At 34.4% G+C, this 19,081-nt stretch overlaps 1 pseudogene; it reads right to left on the bottom strand.

Annotated features, from left to right (window-relative positions):
• Window positions 1–1,840: 1,840 nt before the first annotated feature.
• LOC113857742 lies at window positions 1,841–9,251 on the bottom strand (annotated as a pseudogene).
• Between the last annotated feature and the right edge of the window lie 9,830 nt (window positions 9,252–19,081).

The following is a 19,081-nucleotide window of genomic DNA, read 5'->3' on the forward strand; positions in this document are numbered from 1 at the left end:
ACGTAAAGTAAATCAAGTTCTAAACTTTTGACAATAAAGTAAAAGGAACCAGTCAGGTTCTGAGGTTTTGACAAAGAAGTGAAATGTGCTAGTTAGATGCTGAGTTTTTTGAGAGAAAAGTAAAATGTGTCATTTAGGTTCTGGACTTTGATAGAAAAGTGAAAGGTGTCAGTCAAGTTCTGAGACTTTAACAGAAAAGTGAAATGTGCCAGACAGGTTCTGGGCTTTGACAGAAGAGTGAAATGTACCAGGCAGGTTCTAGGCTTTGACAGAAAAGTAAAATGTGCCAGTCAGGTTCTGGGTGTTGACAGAAAAGTGAAAAATGTGCCAGTCAGGTTCTGGGCGTTGACAGAAAAGCGAAAAATGCCAGTCAGGTTCTGGGCTTTGACAGAAAAGTAAAATGTGCCAGTCAGGTTCTGGGCTTTGAGAGAATGCGAAAGATGCTGTCAAGTTTTAGGCTTCGATAAAAACATAAAGGGACCAGGACAAGAAAGGTAAAAACAAAGACAGAAAAATAAAAGGTTGATCATGTTCTGGATTGCAAAAGAAAATAAAAGGATAGTCATCCTCTGAACTTTAATAGTAAGAGTAAGACAGAAAAATAAAGACATCAATCAACTTCTGAATTTTGATGAAAAGTAAAGAACTCAGTTAGATCATAGTCTTGGACTGCACATAAAGATTGTAAAGCAGATAATGAATTTAAATTAAACTTCACAAGGTGATAATAGATAAAAACAAATGCATGCTAATGTAATGATGCGATTGCATAAACTGGATGAATGTTAACACTTGGAATGAAATTTATTGAATAATGAGGTCCAATGCAATAATAAGACTTATTAAATCAAAACAAGCTTTGTCCATTTTATTTTATTTTATTATTTTTTTATTATTTTTTTCGGGGATGATAATTCTTCCAACCTTATCGAAACATGCACATCAAGGTTCATGAATGAGTAACTTCTTTAGTCAGGATCAATTCTTTCATGAAATTTGAGCTAGGTAAGACATCAATCAAATTGGACTGCCATCTATTTTTGCATCGTCAAGAGGAGTCAACTTCTTCTGTCATGCTAAACTTATCAGGAGATTCATCGAACTTACTGTGTGAATTTTTAAGCTTCCAACTGTAATCATATTTTCTTATTACCCTTTTAACAATTTGCATGTTTCCTTTTAGTATATAATTATTGGAATGACAATAAAAATTCTATTGAAGAAGTTGAGTAAACAAAGTGGTGTATATAAGCTGAATGGAAGGTGACTAAAGACAAAGATAAATATTTTTGGAACATAGGAATGACTGTAATAAAGAAATGGTGAATTTACAAAGAAGACTTATGACATGAGTAACGAAAAAATACATCAAAGGATCGAAATGACTATGAAAATAGTGAAATATTATGCCGATTAAGTGACGTCTTCCAGATGAACAGTGCTAATCTCTCATATAAATTGATCATCCATTAACAAAACTGCCAAAATGAAATTACCCCAGTAAGGTATTTTGAATCCATCTTTCGTTTGACTCAACTTTAACCTCTCAAAATTTGCCCCAGCTTAGTATTCCAGTCGATCATATTTCTCGATTTGAAGCCCTTTCTTGCCACTGAAGTTAGTGCCCCTCTGAACCGCCCTTTTAGGTTTTCAGTTCAGTGTAGTATTTATTTGACCTTAACTTTTGCCTGAGCCGCTCTTTCGAGTTTTCAGCTCACCAGGTCGCTCTAACTTTTGCCTAGGTCGCCCTTTCGGGTTTTCAACCTAGCGAGCTCTTTTCTTTTTTTTTTTCTTTTTCTTTTTCCCTCTTTTTTAATTATTATATATATATATATATATTTTAAGCATAGTATTTTTTTACAGCATCAGAATTGATGGGGTTTGGAAGATCTTGTCCATCCATGTTTGTGAGGATTAGAGCCCCTCCTGAGAAAGCCTTTTTCACCACATATGGTCCTTCATAATTCGGGGACCACTTGCCACGATAATCTTTATGCGTTGGCAAAATCTTTTTAAGTACCATATCTCCCTCACTAAATTCTCTCGGGCGAACCTTTTTATCGAAAGCCTTCTTCATCCTTCTCTGGTATAGTTGACCGTGACATAACGCATTCAACCGTTTTCCTTCAATGAGATTCAATTGATCAAAAACGAGATTGCACCCATTCTGCTTCTTCCAATTTGGTCTCCATTATTATCCTTAAAGAGGGAATTTCGACTTCAATAGGAAGTACTGCTTCCATTCCATATACCAAAGAGTATGGAGTTGCCCCAGTTGAAGTACGAACCGAAGTTCGGTATCCATGCAAGGCAAATGGCAGCATTTCATGCCAATCCCTGTATGTCACTACCATCTTTTGGATGATTTTTTTAATATTTTTATTGGCTGCTTCAACTGCTCCATTCATCTTTGGGCGATAGGGAGAGGAATTATGATGTCGAATCTTGAAGTTGTCACATAATTCTTTCATCATTTTGTTGTTCAAATTAGTGCCATTGTCTGTTATCAACTTGCTTGGGAGGCCATACCGACAAATCAAATCCTTTTTAATGAATCTCACCACCATATTTCGGGTCACACTAGCATACAAGGCAGCCTCAACCCATTTTGTGAAATAGTCAATAGCAACTAAAATGAAGCGGTGACCATTAGAGGCTTTAGGCTCAATGGGTCCAATTACATCAATTCCCCATATTGAAAAAGGCCAGGGCGATGATAAGACATTCAAATTTGTTGGAGGAACATTAATATTGTCAGCATATGTCTGACATTTATGACATGTCTTTACATAACGAAAGCAATCGGCCTCCATTGTCAACCAGTAATATCCTGCTCGTAGAATCTTCTTTGCCATAGCATGTCCATTGGCATGAGTCCCAAATGAGCCCTCATGAATCTCTTCCATGATCTTTTGTGCCTCTGAAGCATCTACACATCTAAGCAGAACCATATCATGATTCCTTTTGTAGAGCACATCTCTGTTTAGAAAGAAACTCATTGCTAACCTCTTCAACGTCTTTTTGTCATTTTCAGTAGCATTTAATGGATATTCTTGGTGTTTGAGGAAATTTTTAATGTCATTATACCAAGGTTTACCATCAGATTCTTCTTCAACCATTTGACAATAGGCAGGATGATCAAGCTGTTGCATCTTTATGAATGGCATATCTTCCTTTTGACTTACTACAAACATTGATGACAAAGTGGCTAAAGCATCGGCTAATTGATTCTTCTCACGAGGAATATGCTGGAAAGTAATTTCGTCGAAATACCCCACCAATTCCTTGATATAGGTTTGATAAGGGATCAATTTGGCATCTCGGGTTTCCCATTCACCTTTCAGCTGGTGAATAACCAAAACTGAGTCACCATATACGTCGAGAATTTTAATCTTTGACTCTATAGCTGCTTGAATTCCCATAGCACATGCTTCATATTCAGCTACATTATTCGTACAATCAAATAATAATCTAGCCGTGACTGGGATATATTGCCTCTCTGGGGAAATCAGTATAGCACCAATCCCGTGTCCGAGTGCATTAGAAGCACCATCAAACATCATGACCCATTCGTCTTTTACTGAAGATTCTTTCTCGTTAAACAGCGCCATTATATTTTCATCAGAAAATTCATACTGTATTGACTGGTAATTATTCACCAGTTGATGAGCTAGAAAATCTGCGAGAGCACTGCCTTTGATTGCCTTTTGAGTAGCATACAAAATATCATATTCTGACAATAGGACCTGCCAACGAGCAATCCTTCCAGTAAGGGCTGATTTCTCAAAGATGTATTTGATTGGGTCCATTTTTGACACCAACCAAGTCGTGTGACTCAACATATATTGCCTCAATCTACGAGCTGCCCAAGCCAAGGCACAACAAGTTCGCTCTAACAAAGAGTATCTAGCTTCATAATCGGTGAATTTTTTGCTCAAGTAATAAATGGCGTGCTCTTTCCGACCCGATTCATCATGTTGACCTAAAACACATCCCATGGATCCTTCTAACACTGTCAAATACATAATGAGCGGCCTCCCTGACACTGGCAGCACTAGTATCGGGGGATTTTGTAAATACTGCTTTATCTTCTCAAAAGTTTCTTGACAATCTTCATTCCATTCCATCGGCTGATTTTTCCGTAGCAACTTAAAAATTGGTTCACAAGTGGCAGTTAGTTGGCATATGAATCGAGCAATATAATTCAGTCTCCCCAAAAATCCGCGAACCTTCTTTTCAGTGTGAGGAGGCGGCATTTCCATGATTGCTTTTGCCTTGTCAGGATCAACCTCCTCTATTCCCTTTTGACTTACTATGAATCCCAACAATTTGCCTGATTTCACCCCAAAGGTACATTTGGCAGGGTTCAAGCGTAATTTGAATTTCCTCAACCGCTCAAACAACTTGTGTAAATTCCTAACATGGTCTTCTTCGGTCCTTGATTTGGCAATCATATCATCCACATAGACTTTAATCTCCTTATGCATCATATCATGAAATAATGTCACCATCGCCCTTTGATATGTTGCCCCGGCATTTTTCAAACCGAAAGGCATGACCTTGTAGCAAAAGGTGCCCCAAGGTGTAATGAATGTGGTTTTCTCCATATCCTCTTCAGCCATTTTGATCTGATTATAACCCGAGTAACCATCCATAAAAGAGAAAAATGAATGTTGAGTTGTATTATCTACTAGCATATCAATGTGAGGCAATGGAAAATCATCTTTAGGGCTGGCTCTATTTAGATCCCGATAGTCAACACACATCCGAACCTTTCCATCTTTCTTGGGAACTGGCACAATGTTAGCAACCCATTGAGGGTATTTGGCCACAGCAAGAAAACCTGCATCAAATTACTTCTTGACCTCCTCTCTAATCTTCAATGACATCTTAGGCTTCATTCTCCTTAATTTCTGCTTAACTGGGAAACACTCTGGTTTTAGTGGCAATTTATGCTCGACTATGTCAACATCTAGACCTGGCATATCTTGATAAGACCATGCAAAGACATCATTATAATCATGCAAGAGTTTAATCAACTTGTTGTGCTCTTGTTTTTTTCATGAGGGTGCCTATTTTGATTTCTCTCTTATCATCCTCAGTCCCTAAATTGATTGTCTCAGTGGGTTCATCATGAGGTTGGATCTCTTTCACTTCTTGATCAACCAATCTTAGAAATTCTGAGGGTAAATCAACATCACTATCATCTTCGACAGCTTGATTAATGGGACAATCAAAATTAGTGGATGAGATATTAGCACTGTTACTTTCAGACATGTTACTTTCGAATCTGCATTGTGTGAGAGTTGAGACAAAAAGAAAATAAACGACAAGATTCAACTGATAAAGAAAAAGACATGAAAGATTACTGAGAATTCAAATCGCATTTCATTTAAATATACTTAAAAGGAAACATGTGTCCTAATTTACAAAAAGAAATCATATATCAGCGTTTTCAAAAAGTAATGATATCCTAAAGCTTTGAAACCAAACAATAGGATTAACTTCAAGGATTACTTTGAATAGCTATTAAAAATCACAGGTAACTCAATGATCTCCCAATTGCCAACTTCTGTGTTTGGCAGGCAAGTAAGGACTAGGTCCACAACCTCTTCTTCAGGTGTATCCACATCAGCAGCAGCAGCCACTGAGTCTTGAAACTCAAATCCAGCACTATAGAAGCTTTTCAGAAGATCACAAATGGGGACCACTTCAGTCTTAGGCTCTCTACCTTCCAACCTGGCTAATCTTCTTTCTTTCTTTTCCTCCATGACTCTTCTCTTATCAGCTTTAGTGGGCATGTATCCCAACCCAAATCTATCCTTATTCTCATGGAGCTGTAACCAGTTTGTTGCTTTCGATATGACTTGCCCTAACATGTATCCATACTGACAACCTCCATCGAGCATGACCTTAGCAGTCATTATGGATGTATTAGACAATCGAGGCTTTAAGATTAGAGCTCCCTCTCCAACATAAGTAGCATTTGCAATCTCTAAAGCCTGAAAAGAGGTCTCTAGAGCTTCTTCAGCAGCTTCAATATAAGGAGTGGACGAAGGCTTACTCACCAACACATCTTCTTCACCAGAGACAATCACCAACTTATTATCAATGATAAACTTCAGTTTTTGATGCAATGTGGATGGTACAACTCCTGCAGAATGAATCCAAGGCCTCCCCAAAAGACAGCTGTAAGCTGGCGCGATGTCCATTACTTGAAACAAAATCTGAAAAGTGCAAGGACCGATTTGGATTGGGATTTCAATTTCTCCAATGACCTCTCTTCTTATTCCATCAAAAGCTCTTACTATCATGGCACTGGGTTTCATATGCTACCCATCATAAGGTAATTTTGACAATGTTGCTTTTGGCATCACATTCAGAGAAGACCCATTGTCAATAAGCACTCTAGCAATAATGTGATCTCGACATTTCACAGAAATATGCAGTGCTTTATTGTGCCCCATTCCTTCGGCAGGTACTTCATCATCAGCGAAGGTGAGATAATTGTTTGAAACAATATTACAAACAATGCCTCCAAACTTGTCGGTAGTGATATCATGGCTGACATGAGCCTCATTCAACACTTTCAAAAGAGTCCTCCTATGTGGCTCAGAGTTCAACAGCAGCGATAAAAGAGATATCCGTGCTGGAGTTCTGTTTAATTGTTCCACAACTTGATATTCACTTTGCCGAATAAATTTCAAAAACTCACAAGCTTCTTCATTTGACACCGTTTTCTTTATTTCAGGCATTTTCTCTTCGTCAACGTCTTCAAACTCGCCCACTTTGGCTTTCCCTTTTGAGGATCTCTCTATCTCTTTTGTTCGCTTCTTTCTCAGATCCTCAGGTGTGTAAATACGACCGCTACGGGTCATCCCACCAACACCAGCAATGTTTGAGACGACGACAGTATCAGAATTGACACCTTGTGTTTGGTTTTCCTTAAAATTGCCAACGTAAACCCCTGCATCATACTTCCATGGTACTGCTTTGTTGTCCTTGTAAGTGAATGGAGCCGGTACTTGTATAGTGATGGGTCTAGGTCCGTTGGTAGTTGGGGTATTCATACATTTGGTGTAATGAATGACCAAAGGTTTCGAGAAAGCTGAGGATTGCCCATCGACAGTCAAAACTTCATTTTTCTCTTTAGGGTGTCCAATTTGGACCAGATGCTTGTCCATCAAGGTTTGTAGAACATGCTTGAATTCTTCACAATCTTCAATGGAGTGGTCTGCATCAGGGTGCAAATCACATATATTTCCTTCATGTACAAAACCCTTGATCAAGTCAATCTTGCACAGCTCAGCAAAAATAATCTTAAGAGGAGTGGTAACCTTTTCAACTTTCCTCTTTAAAACATATGTAGACTCTTCCTCGACGGCATTTACCGATGATCCTCCGTGCTTGGGTAGGGGATTACTCCTAATGTTAGGATTATCCTCCTTGAAATTTAGCCATTTGGCATTAATTAAGTCTTGCACTTTGAACTTTAATGCCCTACAATTCTCTGTTGAATGACCAATGCCACCAGCATGATACTCGTACTTAGCGTTTGGGTCATACCCTCTTGGATAGGGTGGTTCTACAGGTTTCATTGGGCAGGGTACAACTAATGAACTTTGGAATAGGCGAGGTAGTAACTCAGTGTAGGACATGGGGATTGGGTCGAATTGAACTTGCTTCCTTTCCTGATTGTTTTGGGGTCTTATTTGGTTGGGATTTGGGTTTTGGTTCCAATGCTGGGGTGGTCTCATGGGTGGTGCTATGGGAAAAGTAGGCGGAGCAGGTTGGTAGGGTCGCGGCTGATAAGATTGGAGACTTGGATTCTGTGAAACAGCATTGACATATGGGTAAGACATTTGAGGGACAGGAAATGTGGGTTGGAATTGAAAAGGTGCAGGGTTAGGTCTGATGAAAGGAACTTCTCTTGGGTGAAAGGCTATAGCATTAGTCTCTCCCTCCTTCTTTCTTCCTGGACCATTTGTAAATTTCTTCAAACTGGAGGGTCCGCCCGAATTATGAAATATCTTACCACTCCTCATTCCTCCTTCCACTCTTTCTCCGATAATCACAATATCAGAGAAGTTTGACAAAACACTTCCAATCATTCTATCATAGAAAGGTGATTGAACAGTATCAATAAACATAGCCACCATTTATTTTTCAGACAAAGGGGGCTCCACTTGAGCTGCAACTTCTCTCCATCTCTGGGCATATTCTTTAAAAGTCTCATCCTCCTTCTTTAACATATTCTGCAGTTGTAATCTATCAGGAGCCATATCAATGTTGTACTTATATTGCTTTAGGAAAGCATCAGCCAAGTCTTTCCAACTACGAATACGAGTACGCTCAAGATGCATATACCAACTCAAAGCTCCTCCAATTAAACTGTCTTGAAAAAAATGAATTAGCAGCTTATCATCATGGGCATGTGATGCCATCTTTCTACAGTACATGATCAGATGACTCTTTGGGCATGTTGTTCCTTTGTACTTATCAAAATCAGGCACTTTGAATTTTGGAGGAACTATCACATCTAGGACTAAACAAAAATCTGCAGCTTCCCCAATGCCATAGCTGCTCCCCTCGATAGCTCTCAATCTTTCTTCCAATATTTGTAATTTTTCTCTGGATTGGAAGTGCTTCTCTGAGTAATTGGGCTGGGGTTCTTCTAAGGTCTTATGGGAATGGAATGGTGATATGGCTGGGTTTCCATTAAGGCTAGGATTAGTGATTTGTGGTTGGTGGTGGATCGGTTGGTTTGGGGTAGGTATAATGTGGGGTATATGAGCTTCTTGGGGATGGGTATTTTGAGGGTAAGCATATGATGGGATGGATGTTTGGGTTGGTTGGATTTGTGGATCTGAAGGTTGTGCAGGATTGGGTTGATTTAATGGCTGGCCAGTGTTTTGTGGGTTCTCAGCTATTGGTGGCGTATAACCTTGGGGAAGGCCATATGGGGGAAATTGGACATCTTGTTGATTGAAAGCTTGTTGTGGAGACCTTTCTACATGTAAGGTCAAAGGCACCATTGTTTCATGAGGAGGAAAACTTTGGGACGGTCCTTGTGTAGGGGTGAAACCTGGTGGATAGGTAGGCGTGGGTTGTGCTGGAGGTGCTTGAATAGGGGTCCCCTCTGTGGTTCTTCTCTCTAAAGACTTCAGTGCCTCTAGGATTTGTGCCATTTGTTCTTTCAACTGATTAACATCGTTCTTCAGTTCTTCATTGTGCTCTTCTAACTCATCCATGATCCTTACTTGAGCGCGAGTTCTATAAGGATGCTTTAGAAAACGTTTCCCCGTTATATTTGTTTAATTTTTTGAAATAGTTTGTGAGTGATGCAATAAAAAAATGATGCAGTAAAAAAGAAGTTAACACAATGAAGAACATGTTTAAAGAGAAAATTGAAAACTTGAAGAATCATCACAGTTGTTGAACATCTTTAAGTTTTTCTTTTAAACAAGAATTAATGTGGGATCATCACCAAAATATAAAATTTTCTTAATTCAAGTGTATCATCTCATTGCTACTTGATCCCACATTAATTTTCATTTTTCTTAGATATTCAAAAACTTTGTGATCCTCAACCTATGAATAAAAAGAAAATGATGAGAAATTATTTCAAATTTTGTATTTGTTTCATTAACATAGGATCCTAGTAGTCATAAGGATTAATATTGATTCTAAACAGATAAATGTCCATATAAGAATCAACATTAATCCTAAATAAATCAATAATCTACTAGGATTTTTATTAATGAAACAAATATGTGATGACTATGATAATGCGAGAACAATATGAATCACCACCCCTTTTTTTTTAGTTTTTTCTCTTGATAAATCTGAATTGATACTTATAAGGGTAATGCTTCACATGACAATGCAATTATGTAAGAAATTATGCAAATTGTCATCCTTAACCTTATTTCAAAACTGATTTTAAATTTATTACAAGTGTCACAAGGATGGCAATAAGCATGATATTCAAATAAATGATATGTAATGATAAATGAAATGATGATGATGTAAGAAAAAATTAATTAAGAGAATCATGTGAATTACTAGTCCTTATATTATTCCAAAAAAAATCTTCTCCTTTTTTATTTAAAAACTTTAAGGCACTAATAATTCACATAATTTCTAAAAGAATAAATAAGGAAAGAATACCCCCTTTTGTGTCCTATTTCAGGTCACCTAAAGGGTCTAACTTAAAGATCTACAACTTTCTTTTACGTGTAAAAACTCACAAAAGGTGGCTTGTAATCCTAAAAGGTCACTAGAGCTAAGATCCAATCCTTGATGTTGACCACAACAGTAGGGAGTCTACTAGATGCGGGACATCAAGAAAAGGTCAAACTCTAGCTAGGGTTTTCACGATAGCCAAATAGGACGTGCATCCAAAATGACACCGCTACATAACCCCTCTAATCCTAAGCATACTCAGACCCGGGTATAGGGCCCCGCTCAAAGTGTGTGATAAATGTGTAAGTGGTAGTGTGTGAGGGAACATACAAACCTTATCAACTCAACAAAAATAAAAAGTTGCAAAAATTAAACAACACAAGAATATACAAATTATCAATAGTCATCTACCCTAGGATTAATAACAATATCAATATGAGCATACAATGAGATTACGCAATTCATACACGAAATACATGCACGAATAAAAGAAACACTACAATTGACTCAAATAAATAAAAAAGAAAGGGATTAAACAAATAGAAACAAAATAAGACAAATTCGCACGATCAATTATCAAAGGCTTGACTCTCTAAAAGATTTCCCCAGTGGAGTCGCCATCTGTCGCAACCGGGCGATCGCAACGGTACGACGGATGACAAACTCGTTCCAAAATATCAGAGGAGTCGCCACCAAAGTTTATTTTTAAGAAAAACCTTGGAAAAACTTAAATATAATACGATCTTTGAAACCAAAAAATGAGTTCGGGAGTCATTTACGTGTAGGGAAGGTATTAGCACCCTACAACGTCCGTTTAAAAAACGGTTACCTAAAATTAATTGTACAAAATTATTCTAATTTTGAAAAATATTTATTTAACCCCTAAACATTAATTATTTTATTTTAGAAGAAGAAATATTATTCGGGTTATTTTAAAAATTATTTTGACTTGACGGGTACGGTTCCCGCTCCTACGTATCCCCGGATGCAATGGAAAACTCAAAGCCACGTAGTTCTATCTAAAAATTATGAAATTAGTTGATTATGATTAAGTTTAGTAAAAGAAAAATTTATTTTAGAATTAAAATCATTCTTCGTAAAAATTATAATGTTTAGGATACAAGATAATGCAGTTATACATGTACCCTACGAGAAAACAATACAGAAAGTGAAGGAAGATCACACAACTATACTGCAAATCATTAAGAAATATTTTATTCGTAAATGGAGTATTTGAATTTTAATTTTGATTATGATTAATATTGAAAGAAATTTAAGATAGCGTAAGCTATACATAAACTTCTTATAATTTATTAGACTATCGAAGACAATGTAAATTACACATCGATATTATAAAAATTTATAAAATGAATAAATTATAGTAATTTAATTTATCAAAATTTGAAACATGACTTAAGAAAATAAAAAAAATAATTTTATTTGAATTGATTAAAGAAGATACTCATTTAATAAAAAACATTAAAAATTTTATTTGATAGATTTATATTATATAAAACCTAAGGTAATGTTGGTACACATAGATTTTGACAATTTATAACACATAAAGGTAGAGTCGCTACACATTAGCATTATAAATTATTTCTTAATAAAATAATTTAGATTTAAATTAGTTGATTGATTTGTAAATTAGTATTTAGAAGAGAAATACATCTTGCATTATTATTAAAGTGATTAACTAATTAATTAATGACAATATGTGATAAGTTAATATTGCATAAAGTCTTGGTAATGTAGGTATGCATAGACTTTATCAATTTATAATACATGACGATAGAGAAGCTATACGTTAGTATTATAAATTGATACAATTATATTATTATTTATTAATTAATTATAAAAAAATAAGTAATTTAGTATTCACAATATAAAATAAAATAATCATAAATATAAAATTAAATCGCATTAATATGATACAAATATACAATAAATAAAATAAAAGATAACAATCCTAAAAAATAAGATATAAATAATGAAATATAAAAAAAGAAATAATTTTAAAAAAATCAACTCAGATATGATATTGTAAAGTAAACGGTATCAAGAGATTTTAAATAAATAAAATAAAATAAAATAATTTAAACAAAGTTAACATAAAAAAATAATAAAAATAATAAAAACTCATTCATTAAATAAATTAATAATTATCATAATAACAAATAATAATGATGACGAATAAATAAATAAAACTAAAAGAATAAATTATATGTTGAACTAAATAATGATAAAAATAAAATAAATAAAAAAATTCGGACAAAAAAATAATAAAAAAAATAAAAAAAGGATAAAATGGTCTCAAATTTTAAATTTTCAGATTTGAGAGGGAAGGACTTTAGGGTTAGGGGTGTGCTTTTCTCCAAGAAAAACAAAAAAAAGGTTATGAAAGGGTGGAGGTGAGGTTAATGGAAGCCATAGTTTTGAGTGGTGAAGGTTATTGAGAGCAAAAGGAAGAGGAATGAGACAAGGTAGGGAAAGAGTTTTTTTTTATGGTGAGTTTTGTGTTTGTGGATAATGATAGATGGAGGAATGGGTGGAGAGGTGGTGAGACATGGATATTTGAAATGGTGGTTTAAAATATTTTTTTATCATTTGAGATTGATTTGATATAGGAAATGTTTATTCAAAATATAAATATGTATGAAGAAGAAAAATGTGTAAAATGTATGATGAAGCTTACTTGATGTTCTTGAAAATTTTTGCTTGCCTCTTGTTCTTCCTTCTTTCCACTAATCTTTCTTTCTCTCTATTTTCTCTTTTTCTCTTCACGTTTTAGAATGCCTCCTCTCAAAAAATTTTTAGCCTCCTCTGATGTCTCTCCCTGCTCCATGGTCCTCTTTTCCTTTTATTGTTAGGGTTTTCACAAAGGCCCAAAATTCTGAATTTTTCTTTTTTTATGTATAAAGTAACATTGGTTCAAGAATTTAATTATTTGTCATATTCTATTTTCCTTTTAAAAATTAATTCTGAAATTTTCCTATTTTATTAAGACAAATTTTTGTTTTTTTTTTAAAACCTTTTGATTCCATTCTTCTTTTGTAATATTAAAATTCAGATTTTTTTTATTTTTTATTTTTTTATTTTTATTTTTATTTAAAAAATAAAATAAAATTTAAATCAAAATTTTAGTGTTCACATTTAGTATTCACAATATAAGATAAAGTAATCATAAATATAAAATTAAATCGCATTAATATGATACAAATATACAATAAATAAAATAAAAGATAAAAATCCTAAAAAGTAAGATATAAATAATGAAATATAAAAAAGAAAATAATTTATTGTTAATGTTAAAATGAGATAAAAAAAATCAACTCAAATATGATATTGTAAAGTAAACGGTATCAAGAGATTTTAAATAAATAAAATAAAATAAAATAAAATAAAATAATTTAAACAAGGTTAACATAAAAAAATAAAAATAGATAATAAGAATTCATTCATTAAATAAATTAATAATTATCATAATAACAAATAATAATGATGATGAATAAATAAATAAAACTAAAACAATAAATTATATGTTGAACTAAATAATGATAAAAATAAAATAAATAAAAAGTTCAGACAAAAAAAATAAAAAATAAAAAAAAGGGTAAAATGGTCCCAAATTTTAAATTTTCAGATTTGAGAGGGAAGGACTTTAGGGTTAGGGGTGTGTTTTTCTCCATGAAAAACAAAAAAGTTATGAAAAGGTGGAGGTGAGGTTAATGGAGGCCATGGTTTTGAGTGGTGAAGGTTATTGAGAGCAAAAGGAAGAGGAATGAGACAAGGTAGGGAAAGAGTTTTTTATGGTGAGTTTTGTGTTCGTGGATGATGATAGATGGAGGAATGGGTGGATGATGAAACGAGTTTAGCTACTCGTCATGCAAAAGATTGTCGTTAATCCTCATTAAATATGCAAAGAAATGAATGCAGTACTAGGGTGTTATCCTAGGTCGTCTCCAAGGAATTTTTGGTTGAGAACATACATCGAACAAGTGTGAACATGTATTTTAAAGCAAGTAAATTGGGGGAGGTTTGTCAATTTCCAGATTTTAATCAAGAGCAAAGTGTAAATTTAATGAAATTCAATCAATTAAAATGAGTAATCCCTAGTCAAGCAATGAGTTCTATCATTATTCTTTCTAATGATTCAATAATCCCCTTTCTTTCCCTTGAATTAAGTTAATCTAACAAGCGAAGACTAACTTTAACATCCCAATTAAAATTAAGCATCTTAATGGGCTCCAATCTCTATCCCAAAGATTAAGCAACCTCAAGGATTAATCAAAATTAAGCAATTTTGAATTAGAATTTCGTTAAGTAAATTAGGGTTCATTAAGCAATGTTCCCTTCATGCAAATTCCATTTCATTCAGAGATTGGGGTTAATAAATTCAAGGAAAGAAAGATTTGTATTGCAATTAATTACAAGAAAGTTTAGCCCTCCATATGGATGGGCTTCACAAATGAGAGAAAGAAATGCAAGAACGTAAACATCATTAATGTAAATCCAACAACAATCAAAGGAGAAATTGGAAATTAAAACCTATAGAGGATCCTTGGCTGTCACCCAAGACTCCAATGTCGTAAGAAAATATCCTAATTTGGCAAAGAAAAATTGTGTAAAGTGTCAAAAGTCCCGTACCCTAATTCCTAAAATCTATTTATAGTGGATGACATGTCACCAAAGTGTCCACTTTTGCCTTTGAAAGTGTCCACTTTGGGCCTTGAAAGTGTCCACGCGCAGAATGCAAGGAATGCCGCTTCTCTGGAGTTGCTACTATTTGTGCTGAAAGTAGCTACTTTGGATGGGCGTAGCTACTATGAGAGCCCATAGTAACCACGCGCAGGAGGGCTTCAAAATCAGCGTCCAGGAGCTTCTGGAGTTGCCACTTTTGGTCTTCAAAGTAGCTACTTTGGATGCGCGTAGCTACTATGAGAGCCCATAGTAACCACGCGCATCATGCTTAAAAATTGGCGTTCCTGGAGCTTCTGGAGTTGCCACTTTTGGGCTTGAAAGTGGCTACTTTGGAACCTTTAATGCCCATGCTTGCTGTAGTTGCCACTTTTACTCCTCAAAGTAGCTACTTTGGGGGCAACTTTCATCTAAGGACCAAGATTTCTCAAATTTGACTTGGGCATTCTGCAAAATCATCAAGATAATTAAAATTGCAATCTATATCTATGTAATTAAATGCAAATTAACCAAAAATTAATAAACCTATGATATTTATTCAAAATGTGATTTCTATATTATTTTCACTATCTAAGTCCATTTTTTCTATCAAGAAGCATAAAAAAGGCAAGTAAAAATATAATAAAAATTGGATTCATCAGTGGAGAGGTGGTGAGACGTGGATGTTTGAAGTGGTGGTTTGAAACTTTTTTTTTTGTCATTTAGGATTGATTTGATATAGGAAATGTTTATTCAAAATATAAATATGTATGAAGAAGAAAAATGTATAAAATGTATGATGAAGCTTATTTGATGTCCTTGAAAATTTTTGCTTGCCTCTTGTTCTTCCTCCTTTCCACTAACCTTCCTTTCTCTATATTTTCTCTTTTTCTCTCCAAGTTTAAGAATGCCTCCTCTCAAAAAATTTTTTAGCCTCCTTTTGATGTCCTCTTTGCTCCATGGTTCTTTTTTCCTTTTATTGCTAGAGTTTTCACAAAAGGCCAAAAATTCTGAATTTTTCCTTTTTTATGTATAAAGTAATATTGGTTCAAGAGTTTGATTATTTGACATATTCTATTTTCCTTTGAAAAATTAATTCTAAAATTTTCCTATTTTATTAAGACAAATTTTTGTTTTTTCTTTAAAACCTTTTGATTCCATTCTTCTTTTGTAATATTAAAATTTAGATTTTTGTTTTTTTTAAATCAAAATTTTAGTGTTCACAGTTGCCCCTCTTTACTCAATTTTTTTATCAAAAAATATGTATGAACAAGTTTCATATTAAAGTGATAAAAATTGAGTAAAGAAGTGAACTAATTTTGGTTTAAAAATGATAAGATACATAAAAAAAAGAAAGTCAACATCAGAAGCTATCATAGAAACCATGATTTTTGATGGTTTGTGCTTAACAAATAATAATAAGAATTATGAGACAACATTAAGCTTTGACTAAAAACTAAGATTGCCAGGCAGATAATGGGCTTTAGCAAAAAAAAAATGTTGCTCGTAAAGTAAATCAAGTTCTAAACTTTTGACAATAAAGTAAAAGGAACCAGTCAGGTTCTGGGGTTTGACAAAGAAGTGAAATGTGCTAGTCAGATGCTAAGTTTTTGAGAGAAAAGTGAAATGTGTCATTTAGGTTCTAGGCTTTGATAGAAAAGTGAAAGGTGTCAGTTAGGTTCTGGGACTTTAACAGAAAAGTGAAATGTGCCAGACAGGTTCTGGGCTTTGACAGAAGAGTGAAATGTGCCAGGCAGGCTCTAGGCTTTGACAGAAAAGTAAAATGTGCCAGTCAGGTTCTAGGCGTTGACAGAAAAGTGAAAAATGCCAGTCATGTTTTGGGCTTTGACAGAAAAGTAAAATGTGCCAGTCAGGTTCTGGGCTTTGACAAAGAAGGGAAAAGTGCCAGTCAGATTCTGGGCTTTGACAGAAAATAAAATGTGCCAGTTAGGTGCTGGGCTTTGAGAAAATGCAAAAGATGCTGTCAAGTTTTAGGCTTTGACAAAAACATAAAGGGGCCAGGACAAGAAAGGTAAAAACAAAGACAGAAAAATAAAAGGTTGATCATGTTCTGGATTGCAAAAGAAAATAAAAGGATAGTCATGCTCTGAACTTTAACAGTAAAAGTAAGACAGAAAAATAAAGACATCAATCAGCTTCTGAATTTTGATGAAAAGTAAAGAACTCAGTTAGATCATAGTCTTGGACTGCACATAGAGATTGTAAAGCAGATAATGAATTTAAATTAAACTTTAAAAGGTGATGATAGATAAAAACAAATGCATGCTAATGTAATGATGCGATTGCATAAACTGGATGAATGTTATCACTTAGAGTGAAGTTATTCAATGATAAAGTCAATGCTATTATGAGACTTATTAAATCAAAACAAACTCTCTGTCCCTTTTTTGGGGGTAGTAATCTTTCAACCTTATTAGAACATGCATCTCAAGGTTCATGAATAAGTATGCTCTTTGGTCAGGATCAATTCTTTCATAAGATCTGAACTGGATGAGACATGAATCGAATTAGATTGCCATTTATTTTTGAATTGTCATAAGGAGACAACTTCTTCTGTCACGCTAAACTTATCAGGAGATTCATCAAACTTACTGTGTGAATTTTTAAGCTTCCAATTGTAATCATATTTTCTTATTACCTTTTTAACAATTTGCATGTTTCCTTTTAGTATATAATTATTGAAATGACAATAAAAATGTTAGTTAATGCTGTTGAAGAAGTTGAATAAACAAAGTGGTGTATATAAGCTGAATGGAAGATGAGGGATAAATATTTTTGGAAAGTAGGATGACTGTAATAAAGAAATGATGAATTTACAAAGAGGACTTACAACAAAATAGAAAAACAAATACATCAAACAAAGGATCAGAATGACTACGAAAATAGTGAAGTATTATGCCGATTAAGTGACGTCTTCCAGATGAACAGTGCTAATCTCTCATGTAAATTGATCATCCATTAACAAAACTACCAAAATAAAATTACCCCAGTAGGGTATTTTGAATCCATCTTCCGTTTGATTCAACTTTAACCTCTCAAAATTGTCCCATTTAGTATTCCAGTCGATCATATTTCTCGATTTGAAGCCCTTTCTTGCGACTGAAGTTAGTGCCCCTCTGAATCGCCCTTTTAGGTTTTCAGTTCAGTGTAGTATTTATTTGACCTTAATTTTTTCCTGAACCGCTCTTTCAAGTTTTCAGCTCACCAGGTCGCTCTAACTTTTGCCTAGGTCGCCCTTTCAACCTAGCGAGCTGTTTTCTTCTTTTTTTATTATTATTATTTTTTCTTCTTTTTTAATTATTTTTTTTAGCATAGTATTTTTTTACAGCATCAAAATTGATGGGGTTTGGAAGATCTTGTCCATCCATGTTTGTGAGGATTAGAGCTCCTCCTGAGAAAGCCTTTTTCACCCCATATGGTCCTTCATAATTCGGGGACCACTTGCCACGATAATCTTTATGCGTTGGCAAAATCTTTTTAAGTACCATATCTCCCTCACTGAATTCTCTTGGGCGAACCTTTTTATCAAAAGCCTTCTTCATCCTTCTCTAGTATAGTTGACCGTGACATAACGCATTCAACCGTTTTCCTTCAATGAGATTCAATTGATCAAAACGAGATTGCACTCATTCTACTTCCTCCAATTTAGTCTCCATTATTACCCTTAAAGAGGGAATTTTGACTTCAATAGGAAGTACTGCTTCCATTCCATATACCAATGAGTATGGAGTTGCCTCGGTTGAAGTGCGAACTGAAGTTCGATATTGATGAGTCCCACATCGGTTGGGGGGAGTGACTTATCAGTCTTTAAATAGTTGTGGCGTCCTTCCTTCTAGTATGAGGCCTTTTCCTAGTGTGTCATATCTAGGAGAAACAAAATCGTGAGGGTTAACCCCCAAAGCGGACAATATCATGCTAACCGGTGGACTAGGTGTATGTTATCAATTGGTATCAAGAGCTTTGGTTAGAATTGGATTGAAAAGTACTATTCATCGCACGTTGCTCATTGGAAAAAAAAAAGAGAAAAAAAAATATACTACAAAAAAAATTGCAACATACAAAAGTGTGTTTTTGATATATTTCTTCCAATCTTTCACTTATTTTGCTTGATTCCATACAAAAAAAAAATAGTAGTTGTTTAACGTTATATAATCTTCTTTAAATTCTCCAATTTTGTCTTATTTGCAATCTATTTTTG

This window comes from Abrus precatorius, unplaced genomic scaffold, assembly GCF_003935025.1.
Source record: "Abrus precatorius isolate BTA unplaced genomic scaffold, Abrus_2018 Scaffold1, whole genome shotgun sequence".
In the NCBI taxonomy this organism is placed as follows: domain Eukaryota; kingdom Viridiplantae; phylum Streptophyta; class Magnoliopsida; order Fabales; family Fabaceae; genus Abrus; species Abrus precatorius.